Raw genomic sequence first — 20,601 nt, 5'->3', positions numbered from 1 at the left:
CAGTATTCCCTAATCACTCACTTGACTGTCACAGCAATGTCATATTGCTATAAACATTTCTAAATGCTTATTCTCAATTTCAGAACTCATTTCATTCTTAATTTATGAATGAACCTTGCTGTGGACTGCAAGGAACCATTTAGGGCCAGCACTGCACTTTGAGCAGCCTTGTCTATATCCAAAATTAACAACTCGGGCTGCACATTCAAAATATCTGAAGAGCTTTAAAAATTACCCACCCTCAGCCCCCACATCACAAGCTTCAGGATTCTCAGAGTGCCAGAGGAGGGAGATTCCTGAAGCCTAAAAGCTTACAAAAGGCTTTAAGGATTGTCTACCATCCCTGTGTGAGTAGATACTTGCCTTTCAATACCCCCCAGTTTATGTGAGAAACAGGTGTAAAGTGCAGACTCCTATAAGCCTTGTTACAGAATTACTCTTGAGTGAGCCCATTCTTTTGTGTTGACCAAGCCAGGCGTTACTATTTAGACAGCAGTCAGCTAGGAATTGGTTCAGATACCTATACAAATATCTTTTAAGAGTCTTTTAAAATTTTTCATTATCTTTTCTTGTTTTCCAAATGAAGCAGTTCACGGTCACTGTAGAATTTGGGCCATCTGGAATGATTAAAGGAGGGGAAAAAAATCACCCATAATCCTACTATCCAAAAGACAGCCACTGTTAATATTGTGGGGCATTACTTTCCAGATCAACACTTTTGCACACATAGACACATTTTAAATGTATGTAGCAGGCTATATCTTTTTATATATGTTATAATCACAGGAATTTTGTCATGTTAATATTTGTCTTTTGGGTTTATAATTTATTTAATCAATCCTTTACTGTTAAGCATTTGGATTATGTTATTTTCCCCCATAATATCAGTGATACTAGAATGATCCTTTTATATATGTAAAAATTCCGTATTACAATGTAACTGTTTTTTGAGGTCTCCTACAAATAGCATCACTGGCTCAAAGGGTATGAACATTTTACCGTTCTTATTACACCCTTGCTATCTTTTTGTTTTTTTCTATAGGATTTCCAATTTTACCCTTTCTCCTGTATGGCAGAAGTACATATTTTCTGAATTCATAGAATACTGAGAAATATTATTCTCTAAACTTTTGCTGAATGGGATCTTATTTTTGTTTTAATTTGTATCTGAGTGCTAATATAGTTAAATATGTTAATATTGATGATGATTCTGATGCTGGTGGTGAGGATGGTAATGAACATAGACAAATTATACATTAGTCTGCTTGTAAGTGCTTTCCTCTTTTCAATCTACCCTACCCTTTCTCTTTAAGTCTCTGAGTAAAATTGATTTGAACCTGTGGACAAACTCTCTTCAATACTTGTGTTGAGATAGAAGCTTTTGTCCAATATGTTCAGGTTCTTACAATACAGTGTCTTTAGCAATGACTCTAAACAATTACTGCAATAATAGATTGGAGTGAGAAGCTCATGAAGTGGGCTCATGGCAACTCCTGCACTGAACAACACGGGCAGTGAGAACTGCTAACATTGCCCCTGGACATTAGACTATCTCAGCTGTGCTAGCATCCCTGGGAAGAAATACACTGACTAACAACATGACATCGCTTCAGAATTGACTTTCAGAGTACTATAAAACTGAAAGCCAAGGGAGTTACAAACATCAAGGGTCTATGTGGGTTATGTGAAGCAAAATCCAGGCTAATGAATCATGGTAAGATTGTACATAATAAAAACATGATATAAAAACATGCAAATGGAATCTCAGTACTGTAGGACTGACCACCTGTCTTCTTCCCATTGAACATCTGGGTTCCATCATTTGTATATCTGGGCTATAGGGGGCTGAATGAGGCAAATAGATGGGCTTTGGCAAGGTTGTGCTCCCCACCACCAAATGTCACAACTGGACAATTTTTTAAGGACCAATCTAGATTTCCTATTTGGTGATAGCATTTGTGATATTACTGGACAGCATTTGATCTGATATCCAACTGCCAAAAATATAAATGAAACAAGGAAGGAAGGAAGGAAGGAAGGAAGGAAGGAAGGAAGGAAGGAAGGAGGGAGGGAAGGAAAGAAGAAGGAGGGAGGCGAAAGGAAGGAAGGAAGGGAGGGAGAGAGGGAGGGAGGGAGGGAGGAAAGAAGGAAGGAAGGGAGGAAGGAAGGAAGAGAGGATGGAGGGAAGAAAGAAAAAAGAGTGAGAACCACTGTTAGATAAATTCTCAAATGCCACTAAGGAGCACCTAACCTCTGGCTATATGTTTTTAAGTCCATGAGGGATATATTTTGCTTTATATCATGTGTCTCTAAATCACAGACTTTATATATCTATATGCTTTACTCTGCTTAGTTGCTGTTATCCTCAATAAAGTATCTCCATATTACTTTTGGCATTTTTAAAATCAGATATAATTGACATATAACATTAAATTAGCCTCCAGCATATAATATCTCAGTGTGGTTTGGTTTTGTCAGTTCAATTATTAATTGCCTTTCCTCACCTGAATCCAGCACACGATGGCTGATTCATAAGTAAATACATCTTTTACAAATCTTTGATGAATTAAAAAGAACAATACTATCTATCTTTTGGAAGATATGCAAGAAAAGACTGCAGCAATAAAAGCCCAGTGATTTTGGCTCTTACTTCCTATTCTGTGATTAAAATAAACCTTTTATCCATCACGGGATTTGGTATACATTGGGATATCATTACTATTTAAGGCAAATCAGATACTATGAACTTTCTGCTGATTAGAATTCTTCTCCGGACTTTTCTTATCTGCAGAAAAACAACAAACTCCTTGGCTTATTCAGAGAGGTCACACAACTTGGCCCAAATGTATGATGTCTCTACTTTTGCCTCACTTCCCTTCTGTTTGCCCATTAATTTTGAATCCTTAATTTACCAAATCTTTTTACACCTCCAAGCCCTGTTGGTGCCATTCAGGTATCCAAGAAACCTCTTCTTTCTTCTTTATATCTTGGAAGATCCAGTTCTCCCCTCAAATATTCTGGTGAAAATTATTTATTTGTTCCCTGTCCATTCTCACCCTTTCTCCTCCATCCAGTCATGCCTTTTCCTACATTCCTTCCATTATATGTACTTATCAGTATAGGTCTTATCAACCTGTGCAACAATTATTTACTGGTTTTTCAATAATGAAGTCTTTTCAGCTAAAGTTCTACACATAGTATTGTACTCCACAGGAGAGGAACTTCAGATAGATATTCCCTTAGTCCTCAGAGTACTTAGAATTTAATGAGCAAAAGAGGGTCACAGCAAAGTTATAGTACACTATTTGCAAGTAGATGTATTGTAAATTTTAACACAAAGCCCTGTAAACTCTAAAACCACAAATCTGTTGGCCTAGTCATAATTTAGCACGGCAAATGTTGCAAATATGCCTCTATAAATATTTGAGTGTTTTTCATCAAGGATTATTCCATGTGACATTATTACCATCATTAACGGCACTGAAATCACTTCTCCTTTGGAAGACAGGTAAAAGAAACTCCAGAGAATTTGATTTGGGGTTATTTACAAAAAGTTACTGTGACTCCACCACCAAGACTTTCCATGCACTAAAATTCTTGTATGTAAACTCCATACCCACATAAGAAGTAGAATTTGAACAAGCTCACATCACGTGAGTGATAATTCCTAAAAATCACACAATACGAATCTCTGTTATGGCCTGAGACAGTTTATTGGCAAAAATCTGCAATGGAGGCGAAACAAACACAAACATCGTTTGAAGAAAATGACTCATTAAACCAGTGGGGGCATTCAGTTCGCTCTAACGGACGGTGTGTACTTCAAAGCAGCTTACCTAATCACACACCGATCGCATCAGCTTCGCCAGGCCCACGCTCTGAAAGGCTGTTAAACCCTACAAGCTTTTACCCAAATACACTGAATCTCTTCAAAAGCCGTTTGGGGAGGCTCTAGTCAGGCACAATTTTATCTCATTTGCTTGACTTCCACAGGTTTTTAGCTTTATCTTGGAAGTTAGAAAATAAAATGTTTCTGCTCCTTAATTTCCCTTCCCTTTGGAAACCATCTGCCTCCTAGGTGTCTGTTGTTGCCACCATCCAGCCAGGATTCTGTGTTTGCCTTTTTAGCATGAAGAACCACAGAGAAGAGCTGGGGCTGGCTGATGGAGTTATGTGGAGTGGTGCCAGAACTTTGTGTTCGAGAAATGTTGGGGGAGAAGATGGAGTGATGGAGGGACGTCAGAAGGCAAACGTTGGACAAGGGAAGTCAAACAAATCAGTATTGCCTATGTTTTTAATACTTTGGATCAAAGCCATAAAGGTGCAATGAAAAAAGTACAATTTAAAAGTGTGATAAAAGTGTCCTTTAGGCGAGAGGATGGGCACAGGAGGGTGACAGGGAGAGAAAGGAAGAGGGGGGAGTTCCTAGAAATAATGAGGCATTTCGTGGAGGTATATGCGAGGTCCAAGATCATACCCATACTCTATTAATTGGGTGCTGATGTCATAATAGAGAGTGTACAAATGTTATGGGTAAACTCACTGGGGGAAGTTAAAAAGGCCTTAACTGAGGAAGTGACATTTTGACTTCATCTTGAAATTTATGTTATGAGGGTGCCTGGGTTGGTCAGGTGGTTGAGAGTCTGACTTTGGCTCAGGTCATGATCTCAGGGTTTGTGAGTTTGGGCCCTGCATCAGACTCTGTGCTGATGGTGCAGGGCCTGATTGGGATTCTCTCTCTGCCCCTCCCCCACTCACCCTCTCTCTTGCTCTCTCAAAATAACTAGTAAATAAACTTAAAAAAAAGAAATTTATGTTATAAGAAGTTGGTGTGGGTGTTTCAAGCCCAAAAGGCAGCAAAAACAATGCCCCTTCTGCCCCCCCCCCCCCCAAAAAAAAAGAGAGAGAGAGCAATGCATTTGGGAGACAGTGGGAGCCTTTCCTGAAAGAGTAGGAAATGTAGGCTTGTACTATCTGGAAAGTTCTGCTTGGAATTCACCCTGGAATCCCTGGCACCGGTCTTCCCTCCTGCTGCCACAGGAACTGGAGTAAGTGCTGGTCTGCTAGGAGTCATGGGCTGAGGCTCCTGTAGATTCACTTTTTAATTTAGTCCTAACAAAGCTTTGCTCACATGTCAGTACTTAGTTTGGCTCAAACCCCGCATTCTTTCCTCTTGCTCCTATGCCTCCTTGTGGGAACTAGATCTACTGCATTGGACTCTCACTATTGTTCAGAAAATAATTCATCTATTCCCACTGATTCTTATAAAGGGGGTCAGAATATACCACCCCAAAATATGTCACCTTGCCATTCTTTTGAGCTAACAACTAACACAGGAGTGCTGGCTCTGTCCCCCATCACTGGAATGATGGGGAGTGAGGACTGGGCAGAGGCAGAGGTTCACCTCTTTGCCCCTGAGCTAGAAACCAACACAAGGACACATACACAATGGAGAACACATCAAAGAAGAAACAATGATGGGAGGGGGTACAAGGCAAGGTTTATAATTACATAAATAAGGTTTGCCTATAACAGTCTAAAATCATTCTCACTGTCCTGTTAACAATTATTAAAACATAGTTCTCTTAGTAATAACATCCATACCCACGGTCACTGTAGTCATACAAGTCATAAGCTAAAGAGGCAAGAGGTTGGTTAATGTCATGGACACAATTTCAGAGCAGAGCTCTGGTAACATCTGGTTCACTATGCTCTTTATCTTTGGAATGGTCTCCTGCCTGACTTTTTTTACCCTACTGGAGCCTACCTTTCCTTCAAGGCACACTTTAGATATTTTCTCTGACCACCTGAACTGGATTCTGTCATCTCTGTGCCTTGAAAACGCTGCGTGCACCGTTTGTAAAATAGTTACCACATTATTTTATGTTGCTGTTCTCTTTCCATGCAGACATTAAAGTTCATCCAAGGCCAACCATCTGTGTTACGGCCATAACAAACTCATGCAAGAAATGAATGACATGTTTGCAAGTTGAACCTTTTTCCCTCTACACCATTAAAACAAAACTGTAAAGACTTCATAACACAAATAATTTTCTCTGAGCCAAGAAAAGTTCAAGAACTATCTATTGAGCACCTACCAGATGTCAGTCTCTCTTCAAGTTGGCAGAGTGGTCTTGGGAATCAAAATCAGAAAAAAAAATTCTTGACCTCATGAAGCTCATGGAGAAGGATAGACAATATCTTAGAAAAATAACAAAGTCTGATGATCTTTCAAATCTCACAGCCTCAGTGAGGCCTCCCTCACTATCTTACTTAAAATTGCAATGCCCTACTGCTGCAATTCTAAAACTGTCATCCCCTTGCCTGCCTTCTGGCTTTCAAAAGCATTTAGCACCTTCTGACATACTACTTCTTTTATTTGTTGATTTGTTTAACATCTGTTTCCCCCAGCTAGAATCAGGGATCTATGTTTTATTTACTCTTAAACCTCAGAAGCATAAACCAGTGTTTACTAGAAAGCGGATCTTCTGTAAATAACTAATGATTGAATTAGTAAATTATATATGCTAGAAAGCGATACATGAGAGCAAAATTAGGAGAGAACAGTAGATGTCAGCGCCGTAACGGCCATCCTACTAGATTGTGATTTCATATTGGGTGATCAGGTAGGCCTCATTTGTAATTAAGCCAAGACTTGAAAGAGGTCAGAGGCGAGCTGTACTTGGCAAAGACCCTGGGGCAGGAGCAGGCCTGGATTTCATGGAACAGAACAGTAAGAGGCCCAGTAGGTTTGGAGCAAAAGTGAGAGATGAGTCAACAAAGATAAAAGGGACGGGGTGCAGCAGACAATGGAGGGCTGTATAATCCCTTATGAGGACTACAGCTTTTATCCTGATTTTTTTTTTAATCTTACAACTTGATTTATCTCAGTAGTTCACAACCAAGAACAATTTTGCCCACAAGGGGACATTTGGTAATATCTGGAGACATTTTTTATTGTCACAAAGGTGAAGAGAGATGCTACTCGCACCTAGTGGGTAGAGACCAGGGATGCTGCTAAATTAATATCCTAGAGTAGACAGGACATCCCCCCAACCCTGTGCCCCAACCCCCCCCCCCCCACAACAAAGTAGCAACTCGTTCCATGTGTCAATAGTGCTAGGGTTTAGAAACTTGATTTAACTTTCAAAAAGGTGATTCTGGTAAACACAGGGACGGCAAGGATAAAACCAGGAAGGCCAGTGAAGAAGAAGCTGCAATAATCCAATGAGGGATTCTGTGGGTTCAGTTTGGGGAAAGGAGTGGAATTACTGAGATATGGGGGGTTCTTATCTCATAAAACAGATATGTTTTAAAGGTAGAGACCCCCAGAATTTCCTGATAGTCTAGATTTGGGGTGTGAGAGAAAGGTAAAACTCAAGGACAACGTGAGGCTTCTGGTTTGAACTTTTGTAAGTAACAAAGTGATATCAAGGGTAGTGAGGGTGACTGGGCTTGCAGCAGGATTTGGGGGATGAGGTGGACATCCCACATGAGGCTTAGGGTGTGCTAAATAAAAGATGCCTATTAGACATCTAGGTGGAAATATCAGACATGCAGTTGGATAGGTAGGTCTGGAGTTACACAGAAATGCCTAGGCTTGAGTTACATATTTGGGAGTCATGGGTGCGTGGGTGATATGTGATGATCTCGAGGGAATGAGTATGGAAAGTGAAGGCAAGGGAAGCAATAATTGGGCCCTGGGGGACGCTCCTGTGAAGAGGTTACAGAGAATCAGCGGAGGGATCACTGGAAGACCTGAAACACTGCCATTTCCTGGGCACTTTCATGGAGCTCCAGGCCCTCAAATAATTGGGTTTTGGTTTTTTATCTTCCTGCTATATCTTGGTCCACAGGGCTGTCAGCATTGTCCTGAGAACCCATCCATAGCAGGAAATGTATTTTCCATCTCCACTTCATGGCACCCCTTGATTTCCTGTTTGGTCACTTCTCTGCTTCCTAGCTCCTTCCTGGTCATTTGCAGCGTTGATTCCAGTGCCGATATTCTCTTACTTTGCTCCAGTGGCCTCTGGGAGCCCAGGTTTGCCATCATTCTCTTTGTCCGACTGATTCCATCTCTAATCCTCCAAGCACAGTTCTTTGTTGATTGGGCCTCATGATTTTACACACACACACACACACACACACACACACACACACACACTGTTTAGGAGTTCATAACACATGTAGCTATAATCCCTATTTTCAGGCCCTGCATCATGCTAAGTTCTAACTTATCTCTGGGTCTTTGAACATGCTGTTCCCAATGCCTGTGTAATATTTGATTAGGCCTGCCATAACAAAGAACCACAGACTGTGTGGTTTAAAGTGCAGAATTTCATATTCCCACAGTTTGATAAGCTGGATGTCCAAGATTATGGTGTAGGCAGCCATGGTTTCTCCTGATGCCTCTCCCCTTGGTTTGCAAGATGGCTGCCCTCTGTGTCCTCACATGGCCTTCCCTCAGTGAATGTGCTGGTAGTGTCTCTGTGTTTTCTTTTCTTAAAAGGATACCAGTCATGTTGGATTAAGGCCTACTCTAAATGGCCCCCTTTAAATGTAATTATCTCTGTAAATGCCCTATTTCCTAATACACTCGTATTTGGAGATTAAAGCTTCAAAAATTAATTTTAGGGGATACAACTAAGGTGGAAACACTATTTTCTTCCTTCGTAGACTAGGAAGCTACTTCATTCCTCAGATATCAGCTAAGAGGTCACATTCTTTAGAGGGCTTTTCTTGAGCTTCCAAGCTTGTTTTTGGTGACCCTGTATTATTTTTGGTCACCCTTCCAAGCTTGTTTTTGGTGACCCTTAGTATTATTTTTAATACTAAGAATTGTCATAGTGTATTACAATTTTCTTTTTACTTGTCAGCATCCCCCATACAAAGATGTGCAAGCTCCTTGAAGGTAATGTCTGTGTCCTATTCACTGTTGTATTGTTACTGTGTAACACAGGGTATGCACTCTGGAAATGTTTGTTGGGTGAATGAATAGAATAACGAATTAATTTATATGTTTTATATTTTTAAACATTTTTAAATGTTTATTCACTTTCTGAGAGACAGAGACAGAGTGCGAGCAGGGCAGGGGCAGAGAGAGGGAGACAGAATTCAAAGCAGGCTCTAGGCTCTGAGCTATAAGCACAGAGCCCGACGCAGGGCTTGAACTCACAAACCGTGAAATCATGACCTGAACCTACATCAGCCACTTAACCGACTTAGCCACCCAGGCACCCCTCTCTATGCTTTATATTTTTAATCAGATGGACATGAATTTATTGGCCTCAGCAACTAGTGCATTGCCTGCATAAGGTTGAAAGTAAGCAACGATTGTTGATGGATGTAATTGAGTCCATACTATGAATTACTGTATTCATTTGAATTTCTTTACTCACGATATTGATGTTGAAAGGAAGGCATGCCCTGAATATTCTGTTGGGTCATCAGTCTTGAATTATACAAAATTCAAATTAAATCTGTTTCTTCTTTTGCTGTCAGTGGAGTGGCTAAATGAAGAAGGTGAGAATAGAGAGGAATGATCAGATTAGCAGCTTTAAAACTCTACAGAACTGTGATAGTTCAGCAGCCAAATATGAATATTAAAGTGTTATAGAAAGGTCAGGCAATGTGAAAATGCTTCAGGCAAAGTAGAAATGTTACTACAGTAAACAATGCGCTAACTAAATTTGTGAAGCTCTGTAAGATAACCTCTGTGCAGTTTTGACTTTGAGACAGGTCGATTGCCAATGCATATAAATATCCCTTTCTCTTTCTCAAAGGTCAATCAGCTTTTATCTCAAAAGAGAAACAAACAAAACTGAACCAAGCTATGAAAAAATCCAAAGACAGGAGCAGGGCTGTAAAATTAATGAAATGTATGATTTTATTTAACTAGAGATGTAAATCTGAATACCCTTTTGGCAGATGGAGCAGTACAAGTTATTTGTGGCTTTCCAAACATCACATTTTTCCCTGCCTTTGGACCAGCTATTGTCTTTGTTTGCAATGAATCCCACAACCCCCAACAATAACACATATGGTTCTCTACTATTCCTCTTCAATATTTAATTCCTTGATAATCTTCCTTACACACATACACACACACACACACACACACACACACACACACACACACACCTATGTTTGATTTAAATACCTCTTCGCTGGGTTTTTATAGCATCATATCCATAAGCCTTGATAGTGCTTACCTGTTTCAAACTTGTTAGTTTTCTTGTCTATCTTCCCTAATAACTTGTGATCAATTGCAAATCATAGAACCGTGTTTCTTCAGTGCTGTATTTCCCTATGCTCAGGATGATGCCTAGAACAAAACAGATGCTTATTAAATGTTGAGGGACTCTAGCCAAGAATGAACACGTATGAATGCATGAAGATCAGAGTTGAGGGTATTTGTTACAGAAGCCATATGAGAATTTTAATAAACAAAAGTCAATCTTCATTGATAGAAACACACACGTTTTCTCTTTTCTATAAAACTTCCTGGGAAAGATTTTAAAATGTGTTTGTTTTCCTTCTCAGGGAGAGCATTTGGGGACATTGTTTTTAAGGTGATTCTAACCACTTAGGGTGGAATTAGCTGCAGGAAGCCAGTGTGGTCTCAAGAGTCTCAAGATTTATCAGGGTCATTCTGTAGAGGTTGGTTGTTTATAGAGGATTTTGGTTTCATTTGCTTAATGTGGTTTTTAATCTCTGATTAATATAATAACACTAAACACTAAATAAGGAAAGACAAGCTTTCAAATCCTGTTTTATTTGTGCTCTTCTTTTGGGGTTTTTCTGGTATATCCTCTTGATGCTTCGCTACATAATATTTGTACCTGTGGCCCTTGAAGAACACTCCTTCTAGACATACCAGTTGATTATCGGCCCTGAAAGCCCAATACACAGACATCTATCCTCTTGTGCCTCAATCGTTCTTGTTGTAACAGAAAAGAAAATGAGGCTGCCTTGGCAACATTTCATTGGCAGAAAGGATGCTGATGTGTTCTCATATGAGCGATTGAACCTGAGAGTTTTTCTTTCTTTTACCTTTGCTGAATAGCAATTGCCATCTTACCATTTTCTTGCCTGCTTTTCAAAAGGGGATATTAAAGATTTAAGTAAAGGCAATATCCTGTAGTTAGTTTCTGAATTAGCAGCGCGAGGGGAGGAAGCAGGATTGCGTTCAGGGAAGGCCATGGGCTTCAGAGCTGGACGAATTTACATTCATCCCTTGCTCTGGAACACACTAACGGTGAATTGGCAGGATTATTTAATTCCTTGCAGACCAGATTATTCAGCTGTAAGAGGAGGACTGCTGAGATAAAACTCATTAAAATTATTGCTTAAGTAAAATCATTTAAAAATTTTGAGTTGACAGGAGAGAAGGAAAGAAACGTCCATTTTGTGGGAGCTTACGATGTGTTTTCAATTTCCTAAATGAAGTATTATACTAGATTACAGACTTTGGATGTTTTACTTCTGCAAATTTTCATAACGGGCCTTACACCACAGTAAGCCTTCTACAAATGATAGTCACTTTTTCTTCACCAAGAATTTCCCAAATGAAATAGGGCACATGAATTACTAACTTTCAAATGTACCTTACCTCTTGATTTCTTCCTCATCTTGCCTCCCGGATAGTTTAGTGTAGACTTGAGAGATCCATCAACTTTGGTTTAATCTAGACTTTGGCATTAATAGCTATGTGTGCTTGGACAAATTTTCTACCTTACCAACGTGATCTACAGCCTGAGTTCCCGATGAAGATCCATCTCTTAATAGCCACAAAGAATTTAGAAAAATTGGTCACTCCTCAAAATGTAAATACATTAAAACTTTGTGATAGCATACCCCAAGCTGCCATGCCTACCACATGCTGAAGATTGGATCAAGTTTGCTTTCAGTTCTTTTCTCCAAAACGGACAGGCTAAAACTCTTACATTCTGAGATAGTTGGGAAAGGAACAGTGGGTGCGTCCTAACATCCCGGAGGAAGACTAATAAAATGGGCATCAACTCACGGAGCCATTGTTAGATTGACTGCAAATGCCCTGAATATTCAACAGCTGGAACTAATAGCCACCTGTAGGTGGCGCCAAACTCCAGGCTGAACTGGTAGGGATTTGGATTGTGTTTGGACGACCTCTCTCAACCTCACCACCACCCCAGATTTACACCAGATTAACCCCACAAACTTACATTGACCATTCTATTGTCTTATTACTAACATGGCACCACATTTTAGGTCATTTTTTAAAAGCACTTACCACTATGCCTGGCATTCAGAGACTGAAAACAAATGGTAACTGGTTATTATTAATTAAAATAATATATCTAAAAGCAAAAAGAAGCCTTATATTTCCTGACATTTTATTGCCTTTTCCAAAAGGAAACGATATGTTTTATTGGTGCTTACAGGTTAAAAAATCAAAGAATCTTACATAAACATTGTATAACTGTGGGACTGCTGATAATACTGACTCCATCTTTGGCCCTCCGCCATCTTTGATTCCTGCCCATGCAATGACATCCCTTTGGGCTACATGTTCCTGGCCCTTGGAGGTTAATGTATGCCCTGACCAGAATGTGGGAAGTCTTCTTCTGATCTTCCCCTGGTGCACAGATTGTACCACCTAAGACAACTACCCTTGACCTCATCACAATGCTCCTGGCTGTATGAAAGCTGTGGCGTTAAGTTTCAGACTTTGTGGAGAATAACTGTGTAGGGCCTGGATTGTGGTCTGCCTCATTTCCCCTGTCAGTAAGTTACCTTGGATAAAACTCTGTAAATAGTATGGAGTGGCTTGATTTGTTTTTCTATCTTGAAATGCCTTCTCAGTCTGGGGGATATTTTATTGTCACTTTTCCACTTTCTAGCAATAAATATATGTCTACATGTATTTTCTATACTTCTGGCCCTAAATAGGATTGTTTAAAACGTGAGTGTTTCAGGGTACAGAAATGTCAAGAAACAGTACAATTTAGGGTGATGTACTAACTCAGCTAGGATCACCTGTACCTTTCTGGGATGCAAACATTTCAGAAGCACTGGGCATAGCCATAAGATCGTAGGAATGTCCCACAATGGCAACAATAATTGCACGAATTAAAGTTGAAAGACTCATTTACAAAATGGAACTCTTCTGATGAAAAAACACCCATCTTGTCCTACTTAAGTACTTTGACATATATAAGTGTATGTGTAACATCAGAATGCTTTGTTTAATGTTTTTTTTTTATTTTTGAAAAAGAGAGAGAGAGAGAGAGTGGGAGAGAGACAGAGAGAAAGGGAGACACAGAATCTGAAACAGGCTCCAGGCTCTGAGCTGTCAGCACAGAGCCCGATGCGGGGCTTGAACTCACGAACTGCGAGATCATGACCTGAGCCGAAGTCAGACCTTTAACCTACTGAGCACCCAGGCACCCCAGAATGTTTTGAAGTGCCATAGAGACATCTAAGTTCTGTGTCCTCCAATTGGAAAAATAAATTCAAGGTCTGTTTTGAACCCTGGTCCCTGAATTTTTATGTTATTCTAAGATTGAATGGGAAGACTGGGACCATAGCCATAGGTGCTGTGCCATTCTTGAAATAATGAAACAGAAGAGCATCAGTATGTGTAACGAGTCGGCATAGAGATAGACATATGATGGCACATGCATTGCTATAGATCAGAATGAATGACCCAAACTAGTCATGAGCCAACGACAGCTTGGACTGTTGCATACAGATAACAGTTACTATCAGTTTTCTTTCCTCCTCCTCATCCTCCTCTTCTTTGTCCTTTTCCTCCTCCTTCCTGAAGTCATTTGGAAACATGTTATAGGTGAGTTTCTAATAAATTATTTATTAAGGAATACAGCCTAAGTCATGAAATTAGAAGCAAGTGTCCATGGGGTATTCTTTTATTTTTGAAACCCTGATAATTCAGGTGTCAGTAAATGAATTTCTGGGCTGTTTTAACTCCCATCAACCCTTCCATACTGTCTCTGTTTTTTTCTTAATGTTTATTTATTTATTTTGAGAGAGAACCCAAGCAGGAGAGCAGCAGAGACAGGGAGAGGGAGGGAGAGGATCCCAAGCAGGATCTATGCTGTCAGCACAGAGCCTGACATGGGGTTTGATCTCACAAACTGTTAGATCATGACCTGAGCCGAAACCAAGAATCTGAGGCTTAGCTACTGACTGAGTCACCCAGGTGCCCCAGTATCTATGCTTTAAATTAAAGTGAGTAATCCAAGCAGCTGGTATGCATGTGATAGCCTGTGTTACTATGCTAGCTGGTTATCAGTGGTCCTCCTATCTGTCCATTCAAGATCTTTATCTTAAATCCATTTGTGAGGCTGTGCCCACATAACACACACACACACACACACACACACACACACACACACACCTGCATTGTTTTTTACCACTGTCATTATTGTCACCTTCATTTTCTAAGCTTTGACAATGGTTAGTGAAGAAGTCTTGTAGACAAATGATGCTACAAAAAGTTATGTGTAGCTCACTGTGCACCAGGTGATGAGTCACTTCTACAACAGTTTACTTACAAGTTTCTTTCACTGTCCAAAGAGAAATATATATAAAACAAGGAAGTAAAACAGAAATGGCAGTTAGTATGCATGGTTTATCCCGGTCTGTTTGGATTATTATTTGTTGGCACCAATATGATACTCTGAAGTTTCCAAATATTAATACAGAGTGGATGAAAGTAGGAGTGAATGATTTGTCAGAGAGCACATAGATGGGGGTTAACAGCTGTGCAGTCTGGGAAAAGATTTAGGTAGCTATTTTGTAGGACTGTTGGGGCCATTAGAGGTGATCCACTCTCGGTGTTATCAATGTAAAAGGAATAAAGCTCCAGTAACTGTGGGAAACGTGAGATAGTGTGCAAAAAGAGCTTAACAGGATACATGACACACAGTAGGTCTTCATAAACTTTAATGCCTCTCAGCCCCCACACTGACAAACACCTTCTCACATACACAATTTCAAAGAACAATCTTTCTCGTAATGACAATGCAAAGTAATCTTAGTTGTATTCACTGCACAGAAAAGTTAATCTTACTCATTTATAAGACATATGAAACTTGCTTTTTTAAATGGCACATGATTTAAAAGAATTTCCATTGTAAATAGTCTAATCTGAACCATTTGCATTGAAATAGATAAACATATGCATATGTACTGTTTGAAACTTTCCTTGGGGAGAGGAATTGTTTAGTGAGAAAAATAAAAATTTCTGGCGTGCCTGGGTGGCTCAGTCGGCTAAGTATCCCACTCTTGATTTTGGCTCAGGTCATGATCTCACTGGTCTCAGGTTCAAGCCCTGCACTGGGCTCTACACTGACAGTTCAGAGCCTGCTTGGGATTCTCTCTCTCCCTTTCTCTCTCTGCCCTTCCCCTACTTGTGTTCTCTCTCTTCCAAAAATAAATAAATAAACTTAACATTTTTTCCTAGAGTGGTTTTACAAATAACACTCCAGGGTCAGAATAAAGGTAGATTCTAAAATAGTTCCAAAGTTACAATTCAGGGGCGCCTGGGTGGCGCAGTCGGTTAAGCGTCCGACTTCAGCCAGGTCACGATCTCGCAGTCCGTGAGTTCGAGCCCCGCGTCAGGCTCTGGGCTGATGGCTCGGAGCCTGGAGCCTGTTTCCGATTCTGTGTCTCCCTCTCTCTGTGCCCCTCCCCCGTTCATGCTCTGTCTCTTTCTGTCCCAAAAATAAATAAATAAAAAAAAACGTTGAAAAAAATTAAAAAAAAAAAACCAAAGTTGCAATTCAGTATTATTAGTAACTCAGCTTTGGGAGATAGATGAGAGACATTAATTGGGCATTTGTAAATCTTGCTACAAGAAAAATCTTACTGAGTAGATTTGCAAGCAGTTTTATTTAGAATCAATTTCATATAATGTCCTGGGGGAATTTAAGGGAATTCTTAAAAACCATTTTTTTTTAACTTTGTTCCAGTTGAAATTTCTCAAGAAAGAAAGTTAGCTAGTTAAGTGTGGATTAGTTGGCCAAAAAGAAAATCATTGGGGGAAAATTGTAGCATTTGTCAACATATCTTCTCCTCTTCAGTGCAGACATCCTCCCAGTGCCATGATTGGGCTTTCTGCCCCGTTGACATAAGATTTGGCCTTGTGACTTGACTGAGACATGACAGGGAAGTAAGTGGGCATGGCCTACTCTTCCCCTGAGCAGAACTGTTAGCATACATGACATGATTGATTGTACAAGTCATATATATAGTCATATATATATATATATATATATATGACTTGTACTATATATATATATATAATGCTGATTTATTATAATTAGCTCACTTTTTAAAATATGTTTATTTATTTATTATGAGAGCGAGAGAGTACATGGATGCACGCATAGGGTTGGGGCAGAAAGAGAGAAGAGAGAGAGGAGAGAGAGAATCCCAAGCATGCTCCACGCTGTCAGGCTGGAGTCCGATGCAGTGCTTGATCTCACGGCTCATGAGATTGGGACCTGAGCTGAGATCAATAGTTGGACACTTAACCAACTGAGCCATGCAGGTGCCCCGTAAAAGTCTTGTTCTTTCCCCATGCCCGCACCCCCCACCCCGCCACTGAAAAACTGGCATATATAAGAAGGGGTTCCTCCTTCTACCTTGGTCTTGGAATTAAAAGAACATACTCTGGGGCACCTGGGTGGCTCAGTCGGTTAAGCGTCAGACTTCGGCTCAAGTCATGATCTCGCAGTTCATGGGTTTGAGCCCCACATTGGACCTCTGTACTGACAGCTCAGAGCCTGGAACCGGATTTAGATTCTGTGTCTTCCTCTCTCTGTCCCTCCCCTACTCGTGCTCTTTCTCTCTCTCTCTCAAAAATAAATAAATATTAAAAAAAAGAGAACATATTCTGCCAGAACATGTCAGTCAAACCACAGCAGATATGCAACATGATCCCTAATCACTAGTGAGCAGTGTTCTGGGTTTTTACAAAGGGAATGCACATACACAGTGAGTACAGAGCAACCAACATCCAGGAACAGAATTACCAACATCTCGGAAACCCCCTCCTGGCTCCTTTCAGTCACTGCTTCTCCTCAAAGATAAATGCTTTTCTGACTTTTATTTCCACAGACTAATTTTTCCTCCATGTATTCTTTTGTGTCTGGCTTCCTTCATTCAGTATTATGCTTTTGATATTTATCTATGTTGTTGTGAGGAATAGTGGTTCGTTCATTCTTATTGCTGTGTAATATTCTAGTGTATGAATAGAACACTGTTTTTCATCCCTTTTAATTTTGCTAAATATTGTAGTTGTTAGCAATTAGGGGCTGTTAAAAAGTATTACTGTAAATATAGTTGTACATATCCTTTGATACACATAGGTACACATTTCTATTGTGTGCATGTGAATGGAAATGCTAAGCCATGTGTTAAGTATATGGCCCCCTTTAAAGATACTGTTGATAGCTTTTCCAAGTAATTATACCAGTATATACATCAGCCATCAAATTTTGAGAGCTGCTGTTGCTTCATATTTTGCCAATAACTATCTTGTCGCTTTACCATTTTGATGGTTGTACGATGGTATCTTATTGTGGATATCACTCGTACCTCCTGACGACTGAGATTGCTCACCTTTTATATTTTCACATTTAATATGTTTATTGACTATTTGGATACCCCATTTTGTGAAATCTCTATTCAAGTCTTATTCATATTTTATTTGGATTTTCCTTATTGCCTTTTCTAAGTGACCTGTAGGACTTCACTATACATTATGGAGTCAAGGGCTTTGTCAAAGACATGTGGTTTCTATATCTTTCTTCACTCTGGCTTACCTTACCTTTCCACTCTCTTGACACAGTTTTACAATTAATAAAAATTCTTAATTTTAAGTAGCCTAAATTTACCACTGTTTTCTACATGGCTATTCTTTATTTGTACCCTCCCAATGGTCATTAAAATATTATCATATTTTATCTTCCAAAACCTTTATTTTTTTACCAGTCACACTTAGATTAATACTTCATCCGGAATCGGTTTCGCAAATGGCATGGGTATGTTGTTTTTTATCGACATGATCACACAACTTTCCTGCTTTATTTAGGACAAAGAAGAGAATTTGATAACTTTCAAATTTAAACCAACCTCACATTATTAATATATATTTTGTTTACATAAGTGTTAACATGCCTTATGTTCATATATATTATATTAGATTTTTATTCATTATTGACAGTGATTTTCTAATATTTTGTTTATGGCCTTTGTTTCTATGTTTATATGAAAGAGTGACTTGAATTGTGATAACCTCATGAGGTTCTGATAGGAAGATAATTTTGGTCTTACAAAATGTCTTGGAAAGTGTTTTATACTTTTCTTTTTTTCTAGAGAAGTGAGTTTAAGACTGTGGTTACTTCTCCAAATGACTCTTACTGTTCGAATAACATGTCTGTGCTGTCCTTCTGGGACATCAGTCTCTTAAGTTCTGGCTGTCTTGGTAGCTCTATGATGCATTCAAACAAATGTGCTTTGCATGCTATCCAGTATTAATCTTTGTTTTTAGTAAAAGACTGGTGCACTCCAAGCTGATCTGTTATAAGCATGTATGCTACGTATTCAAAAAAATTATATTTCATTAACACACAAACTCTTCAAAAGATCAAGTGTTTCCTCTATGGCCAACTCACACGGTCCGATTGTTTCACATCCCGCACATGACCAGAGCTATGTTTGTAATTTCATTGCCAACTCTAGACTACATAGTAAGGGTACTGATATAAAAACAGAGAGCCTGGGTGGCTCAGTCGGTTAAGCGTCCGAGTTCGGCTCAGGTCATGATCTCGCGGTCCGTGAGTTTGAGTCCTGTGTCTGGCTCTGTGCTGACAGCTCAGAGCCTGGAGCCTGTTTCAGATTCTGTGTCTCCCTCTCCCTCTGACCTTCCCCCATTCATGCTCCGTCTCTCTCTGTCTTAAAAATAAATAAACGTTAAAAAAAAACATTAAAAAAAGAGAGTGGTTGTGTGCAAAATGTGGTGGCAACAGAATGTAAAAGCCATTAAGAATTAAATAGTAATAAAAAGAAATATTTTTCAGTAAGGTAAAGTACTGAGGGGAGCTTCAAAATACCCTGTGCCCTCCATAGAAACAAAAAATAAAAAATGCAAATAAATAAAGGAAAGAAAGAAAGAAAGAATCCCTCATAATTGTCCAAAGGATTTTAAGAAATGCAACTGAGATCACGCTACCCCCTATTTTTGAAAACTGCCAGTGGATTTTTTCCCATTTGGATTAGAATTCAAATAAGGTACCTTCTCAATAAATGCACTACCTGAGTCCACTATGTGAGAACTATTGTAATTCAAACCAATTCTACCTTCTTTTCAATGGTGCAAAGAGAGGTTCACAAATTGAGGCATTTATGAAAGCAAATATCTTTTGGTTTTCCTTTCCAGAATCATTGGATGATCTGACCTACTTACTTACTAATAAGCCTGGTTGCATTAACAGAGACTGGAATAGGTTTCTGCAGGACTCAGTAGGAGAATGTCGGTTTCCTAGACAGAGCTCTTGGTGTCCCGTGCTGTTCACAGACACCTGATCCACTCCTCCTTCTCACATCTAACAGTACCAGCAGAACCTAAAGGAGCTCCAATATAGATCAGAACCCCAAAGACCATTATTGATGTTTTGTCTTCTTTGACAGCGTCAGCTGTCTACACGTTAAAATCCTTATTCAGTGAGAATAAATTATTTCAATGTCACAAAAGACCCTAATGGTAATTGTGTCTAATTTCTTTGAATAAATAAAATTCTGTATGGCACACACAAAAAACTGTTTGCAGAATCCATGTATGTATATTGCACATCCGTTTATATCTACCCATGTATTTATATACATATAAGCATATGCTCATAATCTTATTTTCCCCCAACCATCTCTGAGTTCGCATATGTGTCTATATAGAGGTATTGCTCAATGTTTGTGGGTATACACATATGTGTATATGTTCAGATAATTATATTCAGATATATCTGGAAAGTATCCCTAAAATGCAGTCATGAATACCATCTTCCAGAGTCGTTATGATGTACAAAAAAAAGAGCATAAGACTTAAGAAAACAGGATTGAAATTTGAGTTCTTCCCTGCCTTCGATGCTTAAACTTTTCCAATCTCATATGTAAATCTAAACACAAGATTTGAAGTTGAAATAAGATGACTTATCAGAAAGGTATGCCTGGCACATAGACACTCAATACATGATATCTTTTCTTCCCTTCCTCATTTCCTTCCTTCCTTTGTTTAGGAAAAAGTCACTTCAACTGTAAATGGTATCATTGACATTGAAAATGAATATACAATGTGATGGTTACCTTTAGGCACAGATGTACCTTTTAAAAAATACCAATGTATATCTAGATGTTAAGAGGACAATGAAAGGTAGAATTAAAGATAACAACTATTTTGCAATTTATCATGGGGCTCATCCATGTACTCATTCAGGTCCTCTGAAAAGCAGAAGCCAAGATGGAATTAATACACAGAAATGAATTAGGGAAAATACTTGTGAAAGAAAATGGACAAGATACTGGGAGAGACTAAGGGAA

At 39.2% G+C, this 20,601-nt stretch overlaps 1 long non-coding RNA gene across 2 annotated transcripts in view; it reads right to left on the bottom strand.

Annotated features, from left to right (window-relative positions):
* LOC125173543 (uncharacterized) overlaps positions 1 to 20,601 on the bottom strand; it is a 150,722-nt gene that overhangs the window by 110,543 nt on the left and 19,578 nt on the right. For both annotated transcript variants that reach the window (XR_007155072.1, XR_007155073.1), the window contains exons 2-3: positions 10,212 to 10,324; positions 9,399 to 9,509 (exon numbers count right to left, since the gene is read on the bottom strand). This is a non-coding gene — a long non-coding RNA (uncharacterized LOC125173543). The remainder of the gene's footprint in view (positions 1 to 9,398; positions 9,510 to 10,211; positions 10,325 to 20,601) is intronic.

Source organism: Prionailurus viverrinus, chromosome C1 (genome assembly GCF_022837055.1).
Source record: "Prionailurus viverrinus isolate Anna chromosome C1, UM_Priviv_1.0, whole genome shotgun sequence".
Lineage (NCBI taxonomy): Eukaryota > Metazoa > Chordata > Mammalia > Carnivora > Felidae > Prionailurus > Prionailurus viverrinus.
Note: the sequence above shows the minus strand (reverse complement) of the source record. Positions and strands in the feature narration are given on the sequence as shown.